This window comes from Ursus maritimus, unplaced genomic scaffold (assembly GCF_017311325.1).
Source record: "Ursus maritimus isolate PB19 unplaced genomic scaffold, ASM1731132v1 scaffold_18, whole genome shotgun sequence".
NCBI classification, from domain to species: Eukaryota; Metazoa; Chordata; class Mammalia; order Carnivora; family Ursidae; genus Ursus; species Ursus maritimus.
In genome coordinates this window covers 57,499,335-57,526,213 of record NW_024424230.1, presented here as the reverse complement: position 1 = coordinate 57,526,213, position 26,879 = coordinate 57,499,335, and positions in this window count along the sequence as shown.

Below are 26,879 nucleotides of genomic sequence, written 5' to 3'. Positions count from 1 at the left end.
AGGGTCGTGTACTGGACAGAGAAAATGCTTAGAGGGAGTCCCACGTTCCAATCTCAGCTGGGTTCCTCATAGGATGTAAATTATTTCACTTCTTTGAGCCTCAATTTCCTCTTGTATAAAATAGGGATAATAATACTGTGGTGGATTCAAAATGGCAGTCAAATCTCTGACACTCCTCCCATGGAGAGGTGGACTCAATATCCTCTACCTTGAACCCAGGGTGGGGAGATGTTCTGTGGATGCTCTGACCAAGAGAACATGAAGGGAATGATATTGTTCCAGAACGCTCCACTTCCTGCCTTTCTTGGAGCCCTGAACAGTATGACTACCCTGAGGCCACCATGATGGGAAGAAGCTTGAGTGAGCCAGGAGAGGGTCTGTGTGTGTGTGTGGAGGGAGAGGTGCCCAGTAGGGCCAGCTCTCCTGGCTCCCAGCCATGGGAGCCATTTCAGCTGAGTACCCAGACATCACGAGGCAGAGATGAGGCCCTCTGACTGCACCTATCCAAATTCCTTTCTGCACTGTCATGAGATACACTAATAACAAATCGTTGTTTTAAGCCACTGAGCTCTGGGATAGTTTGCTAAGCCACAGTGGATAAGCCCACTAAGTACCTATCTTGAGGAGGCGTTGTCAATTTTACCAATAATAAATACCTCTGAGGCACCTAGCCCAGAACTGACACGTAGTGAGCACTCAGTAAATAGCATCATCATTCTTACTGTTTGCATTTTCTTTCCATAGGATAAGTCATTTTTTTTTTTAATGTAGGCAGAGAATCCTCTCTGAGCTCACAGAGGACAATGAAATCCCTCACAGCTGACTCGCCTGGGAGTCCACAGGCTTCGGGGCTGCAAATCCTCCCCAGTCTAAGCAAGTCAGGCACAAGAGAGCCACTGAGTCCAGCCTTTGCTGGCACTTCCGTTAAACACGTGTTCTGTCGGTGAGTGGGACGTGCTGTCCCTGCATTCCAGGGACACCACAGGGCATACAGTGCAGCTCTGTGCTTGCTTTTTGCTTTTTTCTCCTCTAAATCTCCTTAACTACCTAAACTCAGTGGGCAACCAAACACAACTGGGTTTAAAGAACGCGTGGTGGCAAGAGATTGTCTTTAAATGCAGCTGCTGGTGCTGGCCTCCAGGGAGGAGTTGAGAGCTTGCCAACCGGGCTGAGAGCCTCTCAAGCATTCACCCTCCCCATGACCTCCAAGTGACCTTGTCTTTGGTGACAGTATTTAGGGGATACTCCCAGTAGACGTCTTGGGACCATCAAGGCAGTAGTAATGTTAGGATATAAAGCATTCTTAATGTAGCGAACTTAGAGAACTCAGAATCCCAAGAAACAGCAGGTACTGATTCCTAACCTGTCTTGCATGAACCCGCTGTTCCGCATCCCTGCTGCCTCTGGCCCCTTCTCTGGCCTGGACTACTGGTCAACCTGTTCTTACTGGTCAGTCATCCTACCACCACTCGGACTTCTGTAGAAGCCATCATCCTCTCTGCAGCCTTCTGGAAGCACCAGCGTCACAATATGACCACACTCCCTCTTTCAGCAACTTCAGCAGTCCCCTGCGGACAGAAGAAAACATAGCAAGTCCAGGTTTGAGAGCCCAGCTTTCCCGGCCTGGGCCCTGTGTTTGCCCCTTCTGCTCTGACTGATGGCTCTGGCCAATGCTGTGCCCATCCCCAGACAGGAGGGGAAGTCGGGAGGAGTGGGGGATAAAGGCAGGAATGACACCTTCCCCTGGAGGTGAAAGAAGCAGAGGACTCAGCGGGAGGTGAGGTGAGGATCTTTTGCTTAAAGACTTTGTTTGCCTCACAATCCACCTCCGGACCCTAAGCTGGGAACCTCAAGATCGGTTCAAATGACTAGGACTGGAACAGCTAAGTTCTGAGGATGCGCTTGCCCCATTGGTGCTTTGGGACTGCTTGAACAAAGGCAGGATTCACTAAAATCACAAAGCAAAAAAGCAAAAACAGAAGGGAGAGACTTCCAGCCAAGGCTCCCGTGTTCCCCAGCAGACTGGGACGGGGCGCTTCAGTTCCCCTGCTGATGCTTCCACACCCCTCTGTTCCCCAAGGAGTGCAGCTCTGCACCAGAACTTGCACGCAGCCACTGTGACCTCTTCTATCCCCACTCAGAAACCAAGCTTCAGGGTGTCTGGTGGCTCAGTCAATCAAACATCTGATGCTTGTTCTTAGCTCAGGTCTTGATCTCAGAGTTGTGAGTTCAAGCCCCACACTGGGCTCCATTCTGGGTGTGGAGCCTACTTAAAAAAAAAAAAGAAAAAGAAAAGAAAAAAAGCTTCTATTTCTCATGTTTCCAGTCTCTCTTGTCACATGTGCTCATGTTTTCAGTTCCTCCTTCGGGGTCATAGCACACATCTCCCCAGTATTCCCACAGGCTTGACCCTGGTGTCTTCCGTTGACCTGGCATACACGACCAGCTCCTTCTGTTCTCCCCACTGGCCTCATTACCTTGGAAGGACACTCCCTGTGTGGCTTCTTGTTGCCTTTGCTTGCTTCCTTACCCGCCAAGGAGCGTACTGGGGACAGAAAGACAAAGGGGCTGGCAATTTCCACCTGTTGGGCTCTGAGTTTAATGCTGGAAGCCCATACCAACAGACAGAGGGTTATGAGGATGCAGGGTGTTTGTGGGGAGTTCTAGGAAGCGTTTCTACATTAGCTGTGATTTGCTCAAACTCTCTCCATATCCAGGGGTCAATGCTGGTCCTGCAGACCAACAGGGAAAGATCCTGCTTCGGCGCAGTGGGAAGACCCACCTGAACAAATAATCTCGTGGTTCTGCTAAAGCTTCATTTTCAGAGTCACCCTTCAGAAGCTGTCTCATTTATCACTGCAGGACTTTAATCTTATGGTTTTGACTTTTTGGCCCAAGACTGGACCTATGATTTAGGAAAGCATCCACCAGCAGGCAACTTAAAGTTTAAACTACAGTGTAAGTTTTCAGTATTCAAAGTCAGCTCTCAGATCAATCCTCTTACTGAATTATAATCTTTTATATCTTACTTCTTAAAAATACGAATTTATAAAAGTGGATGAATTTAGTAACTCTTCCTTTATCAATGCATCAAGACTCTTCGGTTGTTGTTAGAAGCCCTTACAGTAGAGGCGGCCCCCTGCCTTGGACTGGGTCCTGGTCAAGGTCGGCCGAGTTGGTGTTCTTGGTGCCCAGAGACCAGCTTCAGCTGCCTTACTCGCTGGACATTGAACAGACAAGACATAGATCTTCACACTTGTAGCTGGGACCATCTGTGTGTAATTTTCCCGGACAAGATTCTTTTCTCTGCCTCTGGCATAAAGGGTTCCCTTTCTGTGTCTTAGGCAAGCACTGGATGTCTGTACAGAGAGGAGCACTTTCAGCCAATTTGCTCCCAACAATAGCTTTAGGTTGACAATTAGAATAACATTCCTCTTGGGGGAAAAGTCTGTATGTTTTATACAGAACTGAACATTCTGAATTGGATCAAAAGATCATTTTTTGAGGCTAGAGTTCTGCTAATTTTATTGCCAGAGCTATGATGACATCTGTTTATGTTCCCATTTTGTAACATTGTGTGACTTTGAATTCTTCCTGGGACAGTTTTTAATGAAGCCAGGCTTTATGGTTGGTGGGGAACCAGACCGTGCCTTCAGTGTTCACTTATTCTTCTGGAACATGTTTGCAACAGTGAGTATGGTACTTGCCCGTGAGCCCCGGCTGTACTTCGCGTGTGGATGTGGACCTCTGAGCAGCCAGGTACTCAGGCCCTATCAACGGAATGCTTCATCGGCGTGTTACAGGTTCCATCTCAAATACTGAAAAGTTGGCTTACCCAACTTTTGGGAGAAATAATAATGTAAGAAGTAGAGAGAAAGAAACATTCTGGTAACTCTGGTATTTTTCACATTTGAAGGTTATTCCTTAGAATGACCCGCTTTTAAATGATTGGTTATATGTGGATAGTATAATTGTATGAAGATGAACAGAGATAACAGTTTTGTGGGGAGAAGGGAATGGAAGAAAGAAAGAGTCTAATTTGGATTACTCTTGGATTGGAAGCAAGTCCAAGGAAGGGTTGGATGGTACAGTTAAAAAAAATAGCACTCATCTTGTGGTGGCTTGCTTGCTTCTGGTGATGAAATCCGCCCCAGCTCATGCTATTGGAGAAGGTCAGGAGGATTTGGAGGGATCTCTTTTTAATTCGTTTTGAACTCATTTAGCGACCACTGCCTTCTCCTGCTATTTGGGGGCAGCTGTGACCCAGCCCAGAAGGCAATTCTCATTAAAGCCCAGGACACTGATTTGTAAGACAAAGGAAAAGCTTTGTGATGCAAAACACAGACACACACACACAGATACACATACCCATAGATGCACACACAGACACAGGCACACACATGCAGACACACACGCACAGACATACACACATAGATACACACACAGACGCACACACACAGATATACATACCCATAGATGCACACACAGACACAGGCACACACACACACAGACACACACATACACACACACAGACATACACACATAGAGGCACACACAGACACACATACCCATAGATGTACACACAGACACAGGCACACACATGCAGACACACACACACAGACATACACACAGACGCACACACACAGATATACATACACATAGATGCACACACAGACACACACAGACACACACACAGACACACACATACACACACACAGACACACACACAGACACACACGCACAAACACACACACACAGACACACACATAGATACATACACAGGCACATACAGAGGCACATACATATACCTATCTTAGGGAGAGCAGAGAGTTCTCTGAAAAGAGGTTGGCCTGGATTGAGGACTTTAAAAAAATAACTCTCTGAAAGAAGATAAGGGAGAACTGAAGAAAGCAAGGTAAGAGGCTAGACAGAGGGCATCTGGGGGACTCAGCTCTAGAAGGCCCATCACCTGTGACCCACAAGACAAGAGAATGATTTGTGACCAAGGAAAGAAAAATTCTATCCTTAGTGTTTCAGATTCCATGCCATGGTTCTGAAATCCATCTGACTCATCATAAAGAAATACCACCAAAGTTGGATATAACTGGTCTGGGGTAGATTGTCTAAGCACTCTCTACTGCCAGCCATTTGGTGAGAGAGCTGGGGAGAGGGAGGGCAAGGCTGATGCCATTGACATTGGTGCAAAGAGAAGCAGACCCACTTGCTGGCCTCATCAAGACCCTCCAAGAGTGGGGACAGTAAGCAGAACTCCCTATGGCCACTTACTCCCACTCCTCCCTCCAAAACACTTTTTCCAAGAGCATCTTTGGATACATAAAAAAAGCAAGGACCCTTCTACATGGAGGTTATATAAGAAACGGTTTTGCTCTGAAGAAGTAGAGGAATTTAGGTTTCCAAAGTTGGGTAAGCCCAACAAAGACCATCACATCAACTATTCCGCAGAATGTACTCTGCATACAGACTGCATGTTTGGGCATTCACTGACACCTGATAATAACATACCATAATTATGGGAGGGCTCTGGGGACAGATAATTAAGACGCTTTGATGGGAATGCAGCCTCGTGTTTATGACTGGGGTAACAAGGAGACAATCTGCCTTTCATTAGCGCATAATAACATCTCACTTTTATGGGAAGTTCCTTCAGTTGATTTTCTTAATTAGATTTAACTGAAGGATGAAAGTCAACTTCTGCTACACAAAGCCCTGGAAAGGAAGACCACTGAGTTTAACACAATAATTGAACATGAAAGCCACATACATCAAAGGTACACACAAATAAGAGAAGTATGTTTTCTAGAGATCCCTGGACCAGTTGAAGGCTAATTTCAGATGGACCCAGGGTTTTCAGTTTAAGTGGAAGCTTCCATACTGGGACTAAATGTGGTGCAGACCTGGGATGTGCAACACAGGCAGCCTTACTGCGTCTTCTCAAAAATACAAAAAAAGGGCATCCATCTCAGGAGGTGCAAAGAATGTGTAGCTTTCAAATTCCTCGATGGAAGGGACTAGACTGAGAAATAAACAAGTGGATTCTTCTTCACTGAATAAGTTTTCCAAAGAAGAATCTCTCTCTGCTTTCACAAATATTCGTTCTTTAATTAATTAATTTGTTTAATAAGCAATTAATTTGTTTAATAAGTCATATGAAATTTGAAGTCATGTTGCCACTTTGGCTTCTAGAGAGCCTGACATTAAATATGGCTCCCGTCAAAGTGAGGGGCTGAGGTTTGCCAGCACATCTTGAGAATACCCTGTCCTGTCCGGTTGTTCTTGTTTTTGTAGACCCACATTCTGTTTGCTCAGATGCACTCAGCTGTTCTGATATTTCATTCGGTCTCGTAGGTATTTACATAAGCTGCCTTGAATAATTTTGGGAATAAAGTGGGATATAAATAAGTAAATAAAGAAACACCGATTGTAAATTAAAGAACTCAAACAATTTAAATCTACTAAAGTGATGCAGTAAGATCAAAGCCAGGAATAGAGATCAACCCCTCAAAAGCACAAACAATAATGCACCAAGATAAGCAAAATATAATTTTTATAACCACTCCTCTACTCTAAATACAACTGTTCACTCACAGGCCAAGGTGATGTTCTCTATTTACCTTCCCCTGAAAATACACCAAATTCTTTTTTTTTAAATGATTTTTTATTATATTATGTTAGTCACCATACAGTACATTCCCGGTTTCCGATGTAAGGCTCGATGATTCATTAGTTGCGTATAACACCCAGTGCACCATGCAATACGTGCCCTCCTTACTACCCATCACCAGTCTATCCAATTCCCCCACCCCCCTCCCCTCTGAGGCCCTCAGTTTGTTTCTCAGAGTCCATAGTCTCTCATGCTTCATTCCCCCTTCGGATTACCCCCCCTTTCTTTATCCTTTTTTTCCCCTACCGATCTTCCTAGTTCTTATGTTCCATAGATGAGAGAAATCATATGATAGTTGTCTTTCTCTGCTTGACTTATTTCACTTAGCATTATCTCCTCCAGTGCCGTCCGTGTTGCAGCAAATGTTGAGAAATCATTCTTTTTGATAGCTGGGTAATATTCCATCGTATATATGGACCAGGACTTCTTAATCCAGTCATCTGTTGAAGGGCATCTCAGCTCCTTCCACGATTTAGCTATTAATACACCAAATTCTTAAAACTTCGTGGTCCTTAATGGGAATGAAACTTAGGGGTCCTGGCTCCAGGGATTCCCAAACAGGCCCTAGTGTCTTGTCCTGCAGACTGATCTTGTTCCTCCATTGCAATTAAGTATTGTCTGTGAGCTTTAATAAACACTGAGTCTGTCAAAGGTAAAATATCTTAACTAATATCGTCATGCGCACCTGTTATTTTGTGGATTACATACAGCACATGTCTTAGATGCCAGACATGAAGAAGGTGAAGTTGACGGTGCATCGGAACAGCTTCTAGGTCGACACAACAAATGCATAACGTATTCCTGTATGAAAAACTTTGAATCTCCTCAAGTTCTTAGAGCAACTGAGTTCTTACATTTCGACACCACACAACATAAAAAAAACAACTTTAGCTTCTAAATCTTTAAGGACACAATGCCAAAAATAAATGCAAGTCTTAGATTTAAAACTATAAGTTACTGATACAACGCGAATTCGTTTAGAATAGGGGAAGTGGTACTAATATTATTTTCATTCGTCTAATTCACTTAACTAACTATGATATTTTATTCAGTATTTCAAGAGAAATGTTAATTTGTCAGACTGAAGCTAACTAAAAGAAAATAGAATAGAGAAGTGATTTTTGGCACTGTATCCAAGTCATATTAGGAAAGTGTGAAGAAACTACCAAAGAACAGAATTGGAAAGAATAGTTGTTTGGAAGCCTATCAAGTGAAGGAAGAGTCTAATTTATTCTAACAAAACTAGGGCCATGGGAGGAAGCAAATTCATTTTAACTCAATATTAGAAAGCTTTTTAGAATTGCAAGTGTTTAGAAATGGAATGACATGCCTTGGAGATTTAAGCAATGCTTCTGGAAGTGTTTAAACTAACATTGGGTGTCCCCATCAGTTACAGCCTTGAGAGGATCACTGCATTGGGTATGAGGTAGGACTAGATAGATTCAAAGTTTCATTGGATGTAAAATTCTCTATTTGTTGCAACATATTTGCTATTGCTAAATCATGGAAGGGCATAGCCCTTACAAAATGTAGGTCATGTAAACATAAGTGAAAAACTATCAAAATAAATATATGAACTTTAGAATAATTACTTTAAGTCATGGCATCTAATATTAACTAATCTGTATGCACCACTCTCTTGTAGCATAACTTCTAGTAAAAAGCAGTTAAGATATGTAATTTGCATGAAGGAAGATGCTGGGATTTCTCAGAGCCTACTTTCATTTTGCCAGAGTGCCTGGTAATAAGACTATATAGAATCATGGATTGTGGGGCAAGGCTATGAAGTCACAAGTCACCCAAAATGTACCAAAAATAATCTGATAACTATGAAGAGCCAGGTTCCCATTCCCAACAGTTTTTCTTGAGTCCATTCTGAGAGATAGAACATGATAAAACAGTATTAGTCTCCAGCTTGTTGTTCACAGACAATATTATTTTAAAGAACCAGGTAATAAAATTTATTAGAAGAAAAGAAGGCCTAAGTTTTTAAGACATGGTCAATAAATAGATGGATTTTATTCTGAGGCAATCGAGGATTGCCATAAATTTTTTTCCATATTTTTTAAAAAGATTTTATTTATTTATTTGACAGGGACAGCCAGCGAGAGAGGGAACACAAGCAGGGGGAGTGGGAGAGGAAGTAGCAGGCTCCTAGCGGAGGAGCCTGATGTGGGGCTCAATCCCAGAACGCTGGGATCACACCCTGAGCCAAAGGCAGACGCTTAGCGACTGCGCCACCCAGGCGTCCCTCTATATTTTTATTCCATAAAAAAAATATGGAATAGACCCTATTTCATTGCCCATCAAGACAATATGTAAAGATATCAGATAAAGGGCTAGTATCCAAAATCTATAGAAAACCTATCAAACTCAACATCCAAAAAACAAAAACTCCAGTCAAGAAATAGGCAGAAGACATAAGCAGACATTTCTCCAAAGAAGACATACAAATGGCCAACAGACACATGAAAAAAATGCTCAACAGCACTTGGCATCAGGGAAATACAACCAAAACCACAATGAGATACCACCTCCCATCAGTCAGAATGGCAAAAATTAACAAATCAGGAAACAGATGTTGGAAAGGATGTGGAGAAAGGGAAACCCTCTTACACTATTGGTAGGAATGCAAACTGGTGCAGCCACTCTGGGAAACAGTATGAAGTTTCCTCAAAAGTTAAATATAGAGCTACCCTATGACCCACCAATTATACTACCAGGTATTTATCCAAAGGATACAAACATAGTGATTTGAAGGGGCACATGCACCCCAATATTTATAGCAGCAATATCCACAATAGTCAAAATATGGAAGGAGCCCAGATGTCCATCGACAGATGAGTTGATAAAGAAGATGTGGTATATACATATACAATGGAATGTTACTCAGCCATCAAAAAAATGAAATCTTACTATTTGCAACAACATGGGTGGAACTAGAGGGAATTACGCTAAGCGAACAAAGTCAGTCAGAGAAAGACAAATACCATAGGATTTCACTCCTATGTGGAATTAAGAACAAAACAGATGAACATGGGGGAGGGAAGGAAAAATAAAATCAGATAAAAACAGAGAGGGAGGCAAGCCTTAAAAGACTCTTAACTATAGGAGACAAACTGAGGGTTGTTGGAGGGGAGGTGGTTGGGGAGATGGGGTAACAGGGTGATGGGCACTAAGGAGGGCACTTGTGATGAACACTGGGTGTCATATGCAACCGATGAATTATTAAATTCTACCTCTGAAACTAATACACTAATATGTTAACTAAATTGAATTTAAATAAAAAATTTAAAAAATATATATGTAAAAAAAATTGATTCACAGGTGTAGTAAGGTCTTGGACTTTCAGCACAAAGATCCTTTCTGGGATCAGCATAAATTGTGCTATTAAATATGAAACATAAGTAACAGTTGCAGAAAAGTTTAGGTTAAAACATTATTGCATGACTGAAAAAGGTAGTATAGAGAACTCCAAAACTACCTCCCCCCATCCACACTCCCCACTAAAGCAATGATTAAGCTAGCAAAACCTGTCAGAATTAACACTTTGGATCTCTGGAATATAACTTAAAAATCTAGCACTTGCCCTACTGGGTATTTACCCCAAAGATACAGACACAGTGAAGAGAAGGGCTGCATGCACCCCAATGTTCATAGCAGCATTGTCCACAATAGCCAAATCGTGGAAGGAGCCGAGATGCCCTTCAACAGATGACTGGATTAAGAAGATGTGGTCCATATATACAATGGAATATTATTCAGCTATCAAAAGAACGATTTCTCAACATTTGCTGCAACGTGGACGGCACTGGAGGAGATAATGCTAAGTGAAATAAGTCAAGCAGATAAAGACAATTACATATGATTTCTCTCATCTATGGAATATAAGAACTAGGAAGATCGGTAGGGGAAGAAAGGGATAAAGAAAGGGGGGGTAATCCGAAGGGGGAATGAAGCATGAGAGACTGTGGACTCTGAGAAACAAACTGAGGGCTTCAGAGGGAAGGGGGGGTGCGGGAATGGGATAGGCTGGTGATGGGTGGTGGGAGGGCACGTATTGCATGGAGCACTGGGTGTTATATGCAACTAATGAATCATTGAACTTTACATCAAAAACTAGGGGTGTGGTGACTAACATAATATAATAAAAATTATTATTTAAAAAACTCATAACAACTGGGGAATGATTAAAGAAGGGGTAAGCTACTGAAATTCAGTAAGAATTAGTGGTGGTATTTTTCCTTACCTGCCTGTGATCATCTGTGCGCTAGCATGGCGGCAACCAGGAATCCACAGTGCGGCTTGCTAGAACCAGTGGGAGCAGAGTGGGCCTTGTTATCAGAGGATTGTGCTTGTGGGCTTTCATCTGTCTGGTGGCTCCCTGAAGCTTGGCCCTGGGGAGGCTGGAGTGGGGGTCGGTGGAGGTAACCTTTGTTTTCCTACCTTGAAGTTTTCTCAGGGCTGGATGGCCTTCTAGGCAGTATTTGTCAAGTGTATTCAAACACAAATACACTAGCAGAAGCCACCCACCAAAGGGCAAGCAGCAGACCAAAAAAACAGGGAAGGAAAAGGCTAGGAAGGAGACACCAAGGGCACCGTAGGGAAACAAGGACTTAAAAAGTTCCTGCGTATACCAGGGAATAGAAGGCCATGCTCATGCCCAGTGCTAGATAGATGTTCAGAAAAGACTGAGAAGACCCTGAACTTTCTCCTCTGGCTGACCATTATGCTCTGGATAAGTGGGAAATGAAGGTTAAGACAGATTTGTCAACAGCCGGGCTAAATGTGGAAAGAGTGTCTCAACAAAAGCCAACCTTCAAACTCAGGATTTTTTTTTCCTTTCGCTCCAGGCATTTAAGGAAATCTGTCTAATGACAAAGCTAATGAAACAGAGACATCAGTAACCTTGAGTAACAATGAATACAGTCTTTACAAAATTCATTTATAAAAGTCACTGAGCAGGGGCGCCTGTGTGGCACAGTCCCTTGAGTGGCAGACTCTTGGTTTCAGCTCAGGTTGTGACCTCAGGGTCGTGAGATTCAGCCTCACACTCTGTAGAATGTACTACCCAACAACAGCAGACTACGCACCCTTCTCAAGTACTCATGGAACATTCTCCACAATGGCTATATGTTAGGCCACAAACCACTATATAAAATTTAAAGGATTAAAATTATACAAAGTATCTTCTCTGACCACTATGGAATGAAACTAGAAATCAATAATGGAAATAAACTAGAAAATGCACAAATTTGTGAAAATTAAAACAACACACTCTTAAGCCACCAATGGATCAAAGAAGAAATTGCAAGAGAAAATAAGAAAATACTTTGAGACAAGTGAAAACAAAAACACAACATACCAAAACTTGTGGTTGCAGTGAAAGCAGTGCTCAGAGAGAAATGTGTAACTGTAGAGATAGTGAAATAGAGAGTATAAAAACGGATAGATTAAAAATTAATTCTTTGAAAAGATCAACAGAACTGAAAAACTAAGAAAAAAGAAGATTCAAATTACTGAAATAAGAAATGAAAATACCAACTTTGCAGAAATAAAGAGTTATAAAACAGTACTATGAAAACTTGTACATTACAAACGAGAGATAACCTAGACAAAATGAACAAATTCGTAGAAACAACACACTACCACAACTGACTGAAGAAGAAATAGAAAATCTCAATGACCTATAATAAGTAAAGAGATTAAATCAGTAACCAAAAACCTGCCAACAAAGAGAAGCCCAGGATGGTGACTTCTACCAAATATGAAAAAAAATTAAACCTAAGCTTTTTCAAATACTTTAAAAAAATAGTAGAGGAAGAAACACTTCTTAGCTCATTCTGTGAGGCCATTATTACCCTGATACCAAAGCCAGACAAAGACATTACAAGAAATTGAAAATGATAGAGGCACTTGGGTGGCTCAGTCGGGTAAGCATCTGCCTTCAGCTCAGGTCCTGGAGTCCCAGGATCGAGTCCCGTATTGGACTCCCTGCTCAGTGGGGAGTCTGCTTCTCCCACTGCCCTTTACTCCACCTGTGTTCTCTCTAGCTCGCTCTCGTTCAAATAAATTAATAAATAAAATCTTTAAAAAAAATAAAATGAAAATGATAGACCAATATCCCGAATGAATATAGACTAAAAACTCCTGAACAAAATGCTAGCAAACTGAACCCAGTAGCATACTGAACATATGATACGTAATGACCCAGAAATGCAAGGGTGGTTCAACATAAGAAAATCAATCAACACTACATTAATAGAACAAAGAAAGAAAAAAAAACCCATGAACACGTCAATTGATGGAGAAAAAGTCTTTGACAAAATCCAATACACTTTCATTATAAAAATACTCAACAGACTAGGAATAGAATGGACATTCTCAAAATGGCAATGGGCATTTAGGAAAAACCCCACAGCTAACATCATATTCAATGATGAAGAACTGAAATCTTTCCTGCTAATATTAGGAATAAGGCAAGGATGCCTACTTTTGCCACTTGTATTCAAAATTTTATGGATTGTTTTATCCAGAACAATTAAGAAAAATAAAAGGAATAAAAGACATCCAAATTAGAAAGAAAGAAAGAAAACTATCCATATTCACATATGACAAAATCTTGTATAAAATCCTGCAATGTCCTTATAAAAACGATTAGAACTAATAGATGAATTCAGCAAGCTGCAAGACACTAGATCACACAAAACCAGTTGTATTTCTATATACCAGCAATGAACAATCTAAAGGAGAGTTAAAAAGCAATTGCATTTTTATAATAGCATTAAAAAGAATAAAACAGTTCAGAATAAACTTAACTGAAAAGGTACAAGATTTGTACACTGAAAACCACACAATATTGTTGAAAGAAATTCAAGAAGACCTAAGTAAATGGAGAGTCATTTGTGTCTATGGGTTAGATGACTTAATACTGATGGGGTGCCTGGGTGGTTCAGTAGGTTGAACATCTAACTTTTGATTTCAGCTCAGGTCACGATCTCAGGGTCGTGAGATATATCCCCAAGTCAGGCTCTGCACTCAGCCTGGAGTCTGCTTGAGATTCTCTCCCTCTTCTCTCTCTTCATTTCTCTCTCTCTCTCTCTCAAATAAAAACATCTTTAAAAAAAAAGACTTAATACTGTTAAAATGGCAGTACTCCTCAAAGCAATTTACAGATCCAATGTAATTCCTATCAAAATTCCAAGAGCCTTTTTTTGCAGCACTGGGGAAAGCCAATCCTGAAGTTCATACAGATTTGCAGAACATCCTACACAGCCAAAACAATATTGAAGAAGAAGGGCAAAATTGCAGTATTTATATTTCCCAATTTTAAAACCACAAAACTACAGTAATCAAAATAATGTGATATTGGCCTAAGGATATGCTATAAATAAAGGTATACATGAGGTCATATTCGTATAGATCATGGAATAGAATCGAGACTTTATAAATTACCTATATATCTATTTTTCAACAAGTTTGTCAAGACTGTTCAATGGAAAAAGAATAGTCTCCTTATTGAACTGTGCCAGGACAATGGGATATTCAAGTATAAAAGAAGGATGTTGGACCTTTATCTCATCCCATATACAAGAATTAATGCAAAATGGTCTGAAGACCTAAATGTAAGAGTGTTTAAAACTATAAAATTCCTAGAAGAAAAGGTAGGAGCAAATCTTTATACCCTTAGCTTGGCAATGATTTTTTACATATAATATCAAGAGTATATTCAAGAAAAGAAGAAAAAAAACATAAATTGAACTTCATCAAAGTTAAAAACTTGTGCATCAAAGAACACAGTCAACAAAAAAAGGAAAAGCTACAGAATAAGAGAAAATATTTGTAAATCATATATTCGATCATGGTCTAGGATACAAAATACATGAAGAACCCTTATAACTCAACAACTAAAAGACAAATAACCCATATTCAAAAGGTGCCAAAGACTGGAATAGACATTTCTCTGGAGAAGATGTACAAATGGCCACTGAGCATATGAAAAGATGCTCAACATCAATAGTCATTAGGGAAATGCAAATTAAAACTACAATGAGATACAAATTCACAACTACAGGGATGGCTGTAACAACAGAAAAAGGGAAATGACAAGTGCTGGCAAGGGTGTAGAGAAATTGAAACCCTTATACGTGGCTGGTTGGAACATAAAACGAGGCAGCTGTCCCGCAATCAGTTAAGCATTACTCTATGACCTAGCAATTCTACTCCCAGGAAAAAAAACAAAAGATTTGAAAACAGGTGTTCAGACAAAAACTTGTACACAAATGCTCCTAACAGCACTATTTGCAATAAATCAAAGTTGGAAACAACTCAAATGCTCATGAGCTAATGAATGAATAAAAAAATGTGGTGTGCAATAGAATATTATTCATCCATAAAAAGGAACGAAGAACTGATGTCACAACATAGATGAACACAGAAAACATGCTGAGTGAAGAAGCCAGACAGGAAAAGCAACATATTGTCTGATTCCGTTCAAATGAAGTATCTACAGTAGGCAAATCCATAGAGACAGAAAGCTGATTAGTGATTGCCTGGGACAGGGGGTGGTGGGTAATGGGAGTGACTGCTTAAAGGTGTTGGTGCCCTTTTGGGGTGATGAGAGTGCTCAGGAACTAAATGGTGGTGATGGGTGCCTAACACTGTGAATGTACTGAATGCCACCGAATGTACACTTTTAAGTAGCTAAAATGGAGAATTTTAAGTTATGTGACTTTAAACACAATAAAAACCATTATTATTCAAAGGGTAATTTATAGACATTGTCTACATTGAGTGTCACATTTTTCTGAAAGTGAATATCAAAATGCACCAATAACAGCTTGCCTTAAATGAATGTTATTTCTGTTGTTTTATCAATATTCAACTGCAAACACTTGGAAGCCAGAGTCAGTGTACTAATCTCTTTGCATTTTTCACAGTGCTGCTTTCAACATCCTTAAAGTAAAATGTTTCATAGGGAGGAAAGAGGCCCCCAAATGCATCAAAGCCCCAAAGCTCCAAGATGCACGATGACAAGCAGCATGACCACCGTAATAACATAAATTCTTGAGCACCTATCCTGAACCAAGCACAGTCATCATTTCTAATCTTCACAACAATTCTGCAAAGTGGGTACCACGGGTACCCATGCCACGGGAATGGGGGGGATGACAATTGGTCAGCTGATACCAAGAGTACGTTAAAATGAAAATATTCTAGATGATGATCCAAATTTATGCTTGAACATTTTAACTGAAAACATATAAACATGCATTTACTCATTAATCTTTTCATAAGGAACTAGGAACTTTGCCCATTGGTTCATCGATTTTTTTACAGCTCACTTTTAACACATGACCCAGTTTCCTAATTTCCAGTTTGGGTTTCCTCCAAGAGAAGGGAGAATTTCGAAATACTTGTGAAATCATTAGAGCTCAGATTCCGTCTATATTGTTAGGTCCCACCATCCCAGCCAGTGACGTACATTTGTCTTATTTCCACCTTACTCAGCAGGAACATTTTTCATTCCCTTTTCATGCTGTCTTCCCAACACATTCAATGTCAATTTCATGGAGACAACAATTTTCTTTTTAAATTTTTTAAATCATTATTTTGTTTATTAATTTTTCTCTTTTCTATCATTTTATTTTTTAAGACTTTATTTATTTGAGAGAGAGACAGAGATAAGCAACAGAGATAATGAGAGAGAACACAAGCAGGGAGGAAAGGGAGAGGCAGACTCCCCACTGAGCAGGGAGGCCGATGCAGGACTTGATCCAGGACCCTGGGATCATGACCTGAGCTGAAGGCAGACGCTTAACCAACTGAGCCATCCAGGTGTCCCTCTTTTCTATCATTTAAAAAATCAGCTTTGAAGTTATTTATATAATGACGACAAAAAGAAGAGCAAACATAAAATAAGCATGGGAATAAAGCAACTTCCTAATTGGTATACAAGTCAGCTGGTTGCAGCAGAAGGGCAGAGTAGACTAGAGAGCAAGCTAAAGTCAGACTTCTCAAACTTGAATGCTCACGGGAGAGCAGGGATCTTATTGAAATGCAGATTTTGATTTAGCAGGTCTGGAATGGGGCCTAGGATTGTGAATTTCCTTTTTTTTAAAAGATTTTATTTATTTATTTGAGAGAGAGAAAGAGGGGGAGAGAGAGGGAGAGCACAGAGGGAGAGGGAGAAGCAGGCTCCCTGCTGAGCAGAGAGCCTGACTCAGGGCTTCGTCCCAGACCCTGGGATCATGACCTAAGCCAAAGGCAGATGCTTAACTGACTGAGCCACGCAGGTGCCCCTGGGATTGTGCATTTCTAACAAACTCCCAAGTGATGCAATGCCACTGGTTCATGGTTCCCACTCTGAGAAGCAAGGTGCTAAAGCAGGCTGTGGCATCAGCCAGATTATCTTCTGGAGGAAATGGGAGAGTCCATGAATGCAGGTTACTGAGAAGTACAGGTCTGCTATAAAAAATTTCTGTTCCACCAGGTTATGATTCTCATTATATAAAAGCAGAAGCTGAACACAGGGAAGCTGAAGGACTTACCCAAAGAGGGTATGGGCAGTGGGTGGGCGGGAACTCGAACAGGGAACTGTTTGGCTCTAAAGCCTGTGATCTTACCGAGGGATGTCCTGCACAAGACACTCAGGTAAGGACTGTAGGAAAAGATGGCAGCTTTGCCCAACCTGCTCAGAGGAAACAGCAAAAAGGAGAAAACAGTTTCCAGGGCAAGATCAGTGACTTTCTGGACCTCATACCAATCATTAGAAAGGTCAGATAAAGGTAAGAGACCTCACATTCTCTTCCTTAAATTTATGTATTGTCACAAACATTTAGGGCTTGCAGAGTTCCTCTGAGTTTTTAATTATTTTTATTACCATCATTTTCTCCAACATCCTGGTGCTCTTCAAGTGAATTGCAACTGGAAAGTTAACATATTGGCTCTCTGTTGTCTGGAAAAATGATAAAAAAAAAAACTAGGCACAAATGAACAATTGGGCATAATACGGTGATGTTCGTGCTTACATCATTCCATAGAAGAAAGGTTGCTCCAGAAATAGACGGTATTGTTGTTGCTGTTTTTTTTTTTTCAATCAGACTGCTCATTTGAATTCATATTCGCTGCTTTATTATGCTGAAAATTGCACATGACTTTTTTGGATCTTTGGCTCAATAATCACTTTGATGTTTTATTTATTGATGCAAAAAAAGGACTTGCCTTTCAAGTTTGTTATCTCTCATGTCAATGGAATTTTTCAAAGTATTAAGAAACTAGCTCCATAGTACTGTCTACCCCCGTTTGAAATTGGCACAAGATTCTAAAGTGTTATTGGTGCCCCTGGGTGTTTCCTGCCATTTAGTTTCAAGCTAATAAGGAAATGCAGAGGTTGGCTAGAGTTTGCTATGAATACTGTAGATAGACATTTGTGCTGGAACACACTCAAAGACGTTTCTTCAGAGAATGCATTTTATTGTACCAGGGACTTTGTTTTTTTGGCTATTGAAATAATTTGTATTTGGAAATCAGAGCTATTTCTCATCTTTGACCAACTCTTTTGTGAAGTTTGAACTTCCATGTTTATGGAGTCTGTCTGTGACATCATTCAGTTGTTTCCATGGCAAAAAAAAGTAATTAAAAAAGAAATTTTAGAAAAAGTCAAGGAAGAAACAATATAAAATATAATATTGTTTTTGGAGAAAAGTCCTTTGTCCATTTTGAAAATTGAGTTATTTTCTTTGTGTTTGGCTATTGAGTTGTAGTAGTTTCTTATGCCTTATATTTCTTAGATATTAACCCCTTATCAGATAGATGATTTGTAATATTTTTTCCCATTCTATAAGTTATCTTTTCATTCTATTGATTTTGCTGTGCAGAAGGTTTTGGTTTGATAGCGGCTCACTTGTTTATTTTTCCTTTTGTTGCCCTTGCTTTTGGAGTCACGAAATCATTGCCAAGACCAATGTCATTAAGCAATTCTGTTTTTTCTTAGGAATTTTATAGTTTCAGGACTTTAAGCTTTTAACCCATTTTGATTTGATTTTTGTGTATGGTAAAGGATCCAATTTCACTCTTTGGGTGTGGATATCCAGTTTTCCAAGCATCATTTGTTGAAGAGACTTTTCCCATGTATTCTTAGCACCTTTGTCAAAGATCAGTTGACTGTATAAATCTGAGTTTATTTCTGGGCTCTCTATCCTGTTCTATTGGTCTGTGTCTTTATGCCAGTGTCACACTGTTTTAATTACTGTAGCTTCATAATATATTTTGAAATCAGAGAGTATGATGCCTCCAGTTTTGTTCTTCTTTCTCAAGACCGCTTTGGCTCTTCAGAGTCCTTTGTGGTTCCATATTTTAGGATTTTTTTTTCTATTTCTGCAAGAAATGCCATTGAGATTTAAAGGAATTACATTGAATCTATAGATGTCTCTGGGTAGTATGGACATTTTAACAACATTAATTTGTCTTATCCATGAACATGGATGCCTTTCCATTTTTTATGTCTTCTTTAATTTCTTTCATCAATGTTTTCTAGTTTTCAATGTATAAGTCTTTCAGTTTCTTAGTTAAGTTCATTCTAATGTGAAAAGCAAGCTATGGAATTGGTGAAAATATTTGCAAACTATATATCTGATAAGGGGTTAATATTAAAAAATATAAGGAATTCTTATAACCCAAGAACAAAAATAAATATTCTGATTATACAATAAATAATGAAAAGAAATATGCACAAGGATTAATTGAAATTTACTTCAGGTATGCAGGTCTGGTTCAGTATTTGAAAATCAAAAATGTAATCCATCACATCAATAGGGTAAAAAAGAAAAAACACATGATCACATCAATAGATGTGACAAAAGTCTTGACAAAGTCCAGCATCAATTCATGATAAAAATTCTCACTAAACTAAGAATAGAGAACTTGATCAAATCTCCAACTTGATAAAGACTATTTACAAAAACCTGCAGCTAACATCAAACCTATGGTAAGAAACTGAAATCTTTCCCACTAAAATCAAGTACAAGGCAAGCACATCCCCTCTCACCATCACTTTTCAATATCACACTAGACGTTCTAGCTAATGCAAAAAAGAAAGAAAAGGAAATAAAAGGTGTATGGATTGGGAAGGAAGAAATAAAACTGTGTTCACAGTTGACATGACCATCTATGTAGAAAATCTAAGAGAATCAACCAGAAAACTTCAAGGACTAATAGGTGATTATAGCAAGGTTGCAAGATACAAGGTTAATATACAAAAGTCAATCACTTTCCTACATACCAGCAATGAATAAGTGGAATTTAAAATTAAAAGCACAATACTATTTACATTAGCACCCTAAAAAACCTAATACTTAGCTGTAAATCAAACAAAATATGTACAATATCTATATGAGGAAAACTACAAACCTCTGATGAAAGAAATAAGGTAACTAAATAAATTAAGAAACATTTCATATTCATGGATAAGAAGACTCAATATTTTCAAGATGTCAGTTCTTCCCAACCTGATCTTAGTTTCAATGCATTCCCAACCAAAATCTCAGCAAGTTCTTTTGTGGATATTGACAAACAGGGTCTGCAATTTATATAGAGAGGCAAAAGACCCAGAATAACCAACACAATACTGAAGAGGAACAAAGGTGGGGGACTGACACTACTGAACTTCAAGATTTACTTTAAAGCTATAGTAATTTAAACAGTATAGTATTGGCAAAAGAAGAGACAAATAGATCAATGGAACAAAACAGAGAGTCCAGAAATAGACTCACATTATTGTACTCAACTGATCTTTGACAAAAGAACAAAGGCAATGCAATGGATCAACAAATGATGTTGGAACAAGTAGACATCCGTGTGCAAAAAAACAAATTTAGACACAGACCTTTCACCCATTACAAAAATTAACTTGGATTGTAGACCTAAATGTAAAACATAAAACTCCTAAAAGATAACACAGGAAAAGACCTAGATGACCTTGGGTACGGCAATGACTTTTTAGATACAACATCAAAGGCATGATCCATGAAAAAAAATAATTGATAAGCTGGACTTCATTAAAATTAAAAACTTCTGCTTTGTGAAATACAATGTCAAGAGAATGAGATAGACAAGCTGCGGACTAGGGGAAGATATTTACAAAATAAACAACTGATAAAGAACTGTTAGCCAAAATATACAAAGAACATTTAAAATCCAACAATAAGAAAACAAACAACCCAATTTAAAAAATTGGCTAAAGACCTTAACAGACACCTAACCAAAGAAGATATATGGATTGGGAAGGAAAATAAGCATATGAAAAGATGCTCCATATCATATATCATCAGGGAAATACAGATTAAAATGAGATACCACCACACACTTATTAGAACAGACAACGCTAAGTGCTGGTGAGGATGTGGAGCAGCAGGGACACTCATTCATTGCTGGTGGGAATGCAAAATGGTGCAGCCACTTGCAAGACAGTTTGGTAGTTTCTTTCAAAACTAAATATACTCTTACCATATGCTCCAGCAAGAACACTCCTTGGTACATAGCCAAAGGAGTTGAAAACTCATGTCTACACAAAAACCTGCATGTGGATGTTCATAACAATTTCATTCATAATAGCCCAAACTTGGAAGCAACAAGATGTCTTTCAGTGTGTGAATTGATAAACACAAGGTGGTACATCCAGAAAATGAAATATTATTCAGTGCTAGAAAGAAATGATCGATCAAGCCATGAGAAAAACATGGAGGAACTTTAAATGCCTATCACTATGTGAAAGAAGCCAACCTGAAAACCCTACATACTGTAGGATTCCAACTACAAGGCATTCTGGGAAATGTAAAACTATGGAGACAGTAAAATGATCAGCAGTTGCCAGGGGTTCGTGGGATGAAATGGCGGGGGGGGGGGGGGGGGGAGTGAATAGGCTGAACACAGAGGATTTTTGACAATGAAAATACTCTGTATGATATCATAATGATGGATACATGTTACTATGCATTTGGCCAAACCCATAGAATGTACAACACCAAGAGTGAACTGTAAGGTAAACTCTGGACTTTGGGTGATTATGACATGTCAATGTAGGTACATCAGTCCTAACAAATGTACCATCCTGGTGCCCGGCTGTGGGTAATGGGGTGGGGGCTGTGCATGTGTATGGGTATATACCAGCGCGTATATGGGAATTCTCTGTACCTACCCCTCAATTCTGCTGTGAACTTTAAACCGCTCTAAAAACTTAAAGTTTGAATTTAAAAAATGGGCAAAAGACTTAAATAGGCATTTCTCCAAAGAGATATACAAATGGCCAACAGCTATACTAAAATTGTCAGGGAAATGCAAATAAAGACCACAATGAAATTTCACCTTATACCTGCTTAGATGGCCATTATAAAACCACCACCTCCCACAACAAACCAAAACCAAGTATTAGAGAAGATGTGGAGAAATTGGAACCCTTGTATACTGATGATGAGAATGTAAAATGGTGTGTGCAGCTACTGTGGAAAATAATATTGTGGTTTCTCAGATAATTAAAAATAGAATTACCATCTGCTCCAACAATTCCACTTCTAGGTATTTATTCAAAGGAAACAAAATCATTACCTTCAAAAGCTAACTGTACCATGTTCACTGCAGCATTATTTATAATAACCAAGAAGTAGAAACAACCTAAATGCCCATCAACAGACAAAGGATAAACAAAATGTTGTATATGCATACTATGAAATATTACTTGGTATATGCATACTATGAAATATTACTTGGTATTAAGAAGGAAGGAAATCCTGCAAAATGTGACAGTATGAATGAGCTAGAAGTGCATTATGCTAAGTGCAATTAGCCACTTGGAAGGACAAATGCTGTAGGATTCCATTTATATGAGGTATACGTCATGGCCAAATTCATAGAATCAGAGATCAGAATAGTGGTTATCAGTGTTCCTCTTCAATAGGCATAAGGTTCCAGTTATGCGAGATACATAAGTTCTAGAGATCTGCTGTATGACATCGTGCCTCTAGTTCACAATACTGTCCTATACATTTCCAATTTTGTTAAAGGGCTAGACATTTTAAATGTTCTTACTACAATAAAAAAATTAATAGATATATATTTTAACACATAGCTTGTCTTGGCATTGAACTTCTCATATTGAAAATAGAAGTATCAATTGACTCGACATCATGGTGACTACATAAGTCCTCCATGGGAAGATTAACAGAGAATGCAGACAAATAGAAAAGAGCTTGGGGTAAAACCATGAAATCTGATCTGAATTAAATGATCGGTTATTCCCCTCCCCTAAATGGAAAGTGAAGTTTGTGTAATACGGAAAGTATTTTTCACTCAGCATCTTCTCGTTCATCTTCTCGTCCACGTCTCTCCTCTTCTCGTTTGTCCATTCGTCCTGTCCAGCAGCTAACCTGCCTCCCTGGAAATGCCGCCTGCAGTGTGTGAGGGGCCTCCAGGTGTGGGGGCAAGCGCCACAAGATTGGGTCAGGTGAGGAAGGACTTTATTGCTTAGGAAAGGAAGCAGCTCCTCGGAAAGGCTGCCACCAAATCTGCCCAGATGTCCTAGAAGCGCTAAGGTGTCCTCTGAAAAAAATGATTCAAATTCCTATTTCTGTGTTCCCTCTAATAAGATCAGGTGAGCCACAAAGATAGAAAAACAGAGCTGGTCACCAAAAAGGGGAAATGACTATTCTTTATGAAGGAATGTACCAAATATTAAGGACAAACATCAAGGGCTAGTGCAGTACTCCGGGGGTAGGCCTGATGGGGAGCCATGAAGGGTATGGGAGGAAGGGCTTCCAGAGAGAGCAGAGAGGGCAGCTGTCTGAAGAGGACTGTCTGATAGGAGCAGTGGCTCCAGCAGCTGACCTACAGCGACCCAGCAGGTATAGAGCCAGGGGGCTAACTCCCCCACTTGTCTCCTCCTGCCTTGGCTGGGACCGCCTGCCTATGCCCGTGTTGGCCAAATTTAGTCGGATGGTGGAGGCAAGGGAGTGCATGGCTGCAGTCCATGTGGGGTCCCAGATGGGGAAGGGTGGAGCCCGGGTCTGGACCTGGAGAGCCCAGCAGACAATATGCTGCCCAGCTTACCATGGGTGCCTCTCCTGCACTCTCCTCTGGGCCTATTTTGCTGAGCGTGGCTTTGAGTGCTACATCCTCAAGATGTGGACAAGCCTCCCCATCTGCAATGACCGGGTGAGGGCCTGGCGGGTACAACCACAGCACGGATGGGGGCAGTGGCTCAATACTTGACTTGGGTACAAAGCCTGAAAGAAAGTATGGAGAGCTCACGTGAGTGATTGCGTGGGCGGTGCTTATTTACATGCACAGGCAGACGTAGCTTGACCAGACGTTGCGCTAAACCAGGGACAAGATAAGCGCCAGCCTGTTCTGACAATTCGCTAAAACACACTTTGGCCCCAGAGAGCGCAGACACTCGTACGCGTACTTCCACCTGGAGATCCCTCATGCTGCACAACATGCTTCTTCTCAGGAGTTTCACCAAGTGCTTTAAGTCTCTCTCCAGCTTGACGCAAGCTGCTCAAGTATCTGTCCGTTGAGCTTGATGTATCGAGTGTGTGCTCATGTGTGCAGAAGCCCTTCACTCACTGGTCTGGAGATCTTGGACCAGGACAGGTCTGGATGGAATCATCTTGGCCTGGCTGAGGAACTGAGGGTCACGGAAGCCTGAGGATGCTTGGAAGTTGAAAATGCCCGCTTGTTGCAAAGAGGGCACGCGTTCTTCTGTCCAGACGGTTCCCGAAGACTTCTGGGACGAAGGAGGCTCCCTTGGCTTCCCAGGCCTGATTCAGGGAGTAATGATTGGGAGTTTCGCTCGCAAAGTTAAAAGCAGAGACCGCCGCTGCCCTAGTTTCTATTCTCTCTCCCCTGAACTCAGGGACTAACGTATGCTTCACCAGCTTCGCTGTGTCTCCGCACGTTCTGGAAGGGTGGGTGATAAAGTCCCTAAAGAAAAACTGGCTTGTTTGTGGGGAGTTAGGACAAGGACACTGCAAACCATACCCGGATTTCCCCACAAGAATTCAAAACAGTAAAGTAGTAGGTTGTAGTGAAGATGAAACAAGGTAAGTATGTGAAGAAGCAGTTATGAGGCCGTAGACAGTGTGCATTCCACACACAGCTGCTGTGCTTGAGAAAGTTGGGCTGACATTCTGGGGCATGGAAAGAACAGCTCCATAAAAACTCTTTGATTCCCTAATCCCTGACTTCAGGGAGCACACCTTTATCATCTAGAACCTGAAATTAGTGATGCCTTTTTGGTCTTCTCTAGAGTCAGTCGAAGCTTCCAAGGAATTCAATGCTCTATTCGCTAGCCTTACTTTAAAACACACTTTAAAAACTGGTGAGATATAATCTGGAATGTGTAGTGGGAAAGAAGAATTGATTTGTACACTGGCGAAATATACATATAATTAAAAATCAGAAAGATCTTCACATTGACAAAGGGCGGAAAAAGCATTGAAAATGGATGCGAATGTCCACTGGAATTGGATACTGATTGCTCTTTTTTTACATAAGTGGCAGAGAACTCTGTAGTGAGTGCTATTTCTTTTTAACGGACCATAGTACTCGTATTGGCGTGCTCTCCATTTGATATTGGGAAGAGAATTCATTTCAAAATCTTAATTTATGCAAAGGGCTTTTAAGGCAAAGCAGCCTTATGTGTTACTAAGGTGCCTTTTATTTCCAGGGACAGGAAGGCAGCAATAGTGGAAGAGAGCTCTCTTCTTGCCTATGCGAGCTTCCCCTGCCAAGCTGCTTGCTTCTAACACAACGCAATATACTCTCTTCTGCTTTGAGACGACGCTCTTTTAGGGACTTTTTTTTCTTTTAACGCTCTACTTAGATGCTATGAGTTGAGAATTCTATAAGGCTGATTAGCTCTTCTTTTTCATGTAAGTGATGCTGGGAATCAGATATAATATAGCTCCTCTTCCCAAATAAGCTGGAGGATAAAACTGCAACATATCTTCCCATTTTCAATGAGCTATCTCAATGTTTCACACTGATTCCAGGGCAGACGTATTACCCTGGGCTCAGCGTGTGAGAACATGGACTGCGTTCTTTAGGGAAACGGGAAGACATTCTGCAAATGAGCTTTCTTAACACACAGTGTCCCTCACTTCGCTATTATAACCTTGATTTTCTGAAGGTCAGGTCCTCTCAAATGCTGCCTCATCTGCTGCAGAAAAAGCCTGAGCCTCAAATGCTGAAAGTTTTCAGGACGTACAATTCTCAACCTGCTGAGGATCTTTCTCAGCCTTTCATATCACTTGAGATGGAGAGACTTCATGAGGAATAAAGAGGCTGGAGCCATTCCTGAGCAGCGGACAAAGCTGCCAGGTGCCCCTCCAGCTCCGGAGGGTGAAGATGCAGCTGGTGGTTGATGAAGCTTGGATGCCTGGGGCCGCAACGTGGTGCACTCTGTGCTCACAAACCCTCTGGCTTCCAGATTCTAACAGAATAGCTCTACAAGGCTGATTAGGTGAAGGGGGCGTGGAATTGCTCAGGGGGTGTTCCAGGTGTTCCAGAGGGCATAGGGGTTGCACAGGCGGTTGTAAAGTGCATGTCAGAAACCAAGAGACCCAAATGAATCCATGGAAACCACGGGAGGCCGTGGGTCAGATCCTACAACCTGCTGTCCAGTGTGCCGTGCACTTGAGTAGAGGAGATGTGGGTGTGCCCAGTGTGGCACACTTTGTGCCCTACCACTTGGCATCAGTTAGGTCTCCCCCGGAGCAATGTGATTGTGTCAAGTGTCCACGTCATCAGGTCTCACTCAATGCAGCAGTGGGAGGGCATAACCTCCCCAGCGTTTTTTTTTCTCATGATAGTGTTACTTCTACCTACTAAAACCCCAGGGAAATGGGGTTGTGATAAACTAAGAGCCCCACGGACATGCAGAGATTGTTCACCCTGCAGGCCAAAAACTCGTGGGTCATCAAACGGATTTAAAGGATTCAATTAGTCTTTTAGGACATACGATTCTCTTACTTGTAAGTAAAGAATGCTTACACATTTTTCTCAAGAATCCAGAAATCAGTGAGAAACATTTATTCAAGCTACCTTTACTTCTTCTTGATGCAGATGTATCCTTATGAAAGATGTTTGGACTCAAAAGCTTAAATGTCTCGAAAAGGCCAGAAAAATCTGTGTCAGGTAGAGA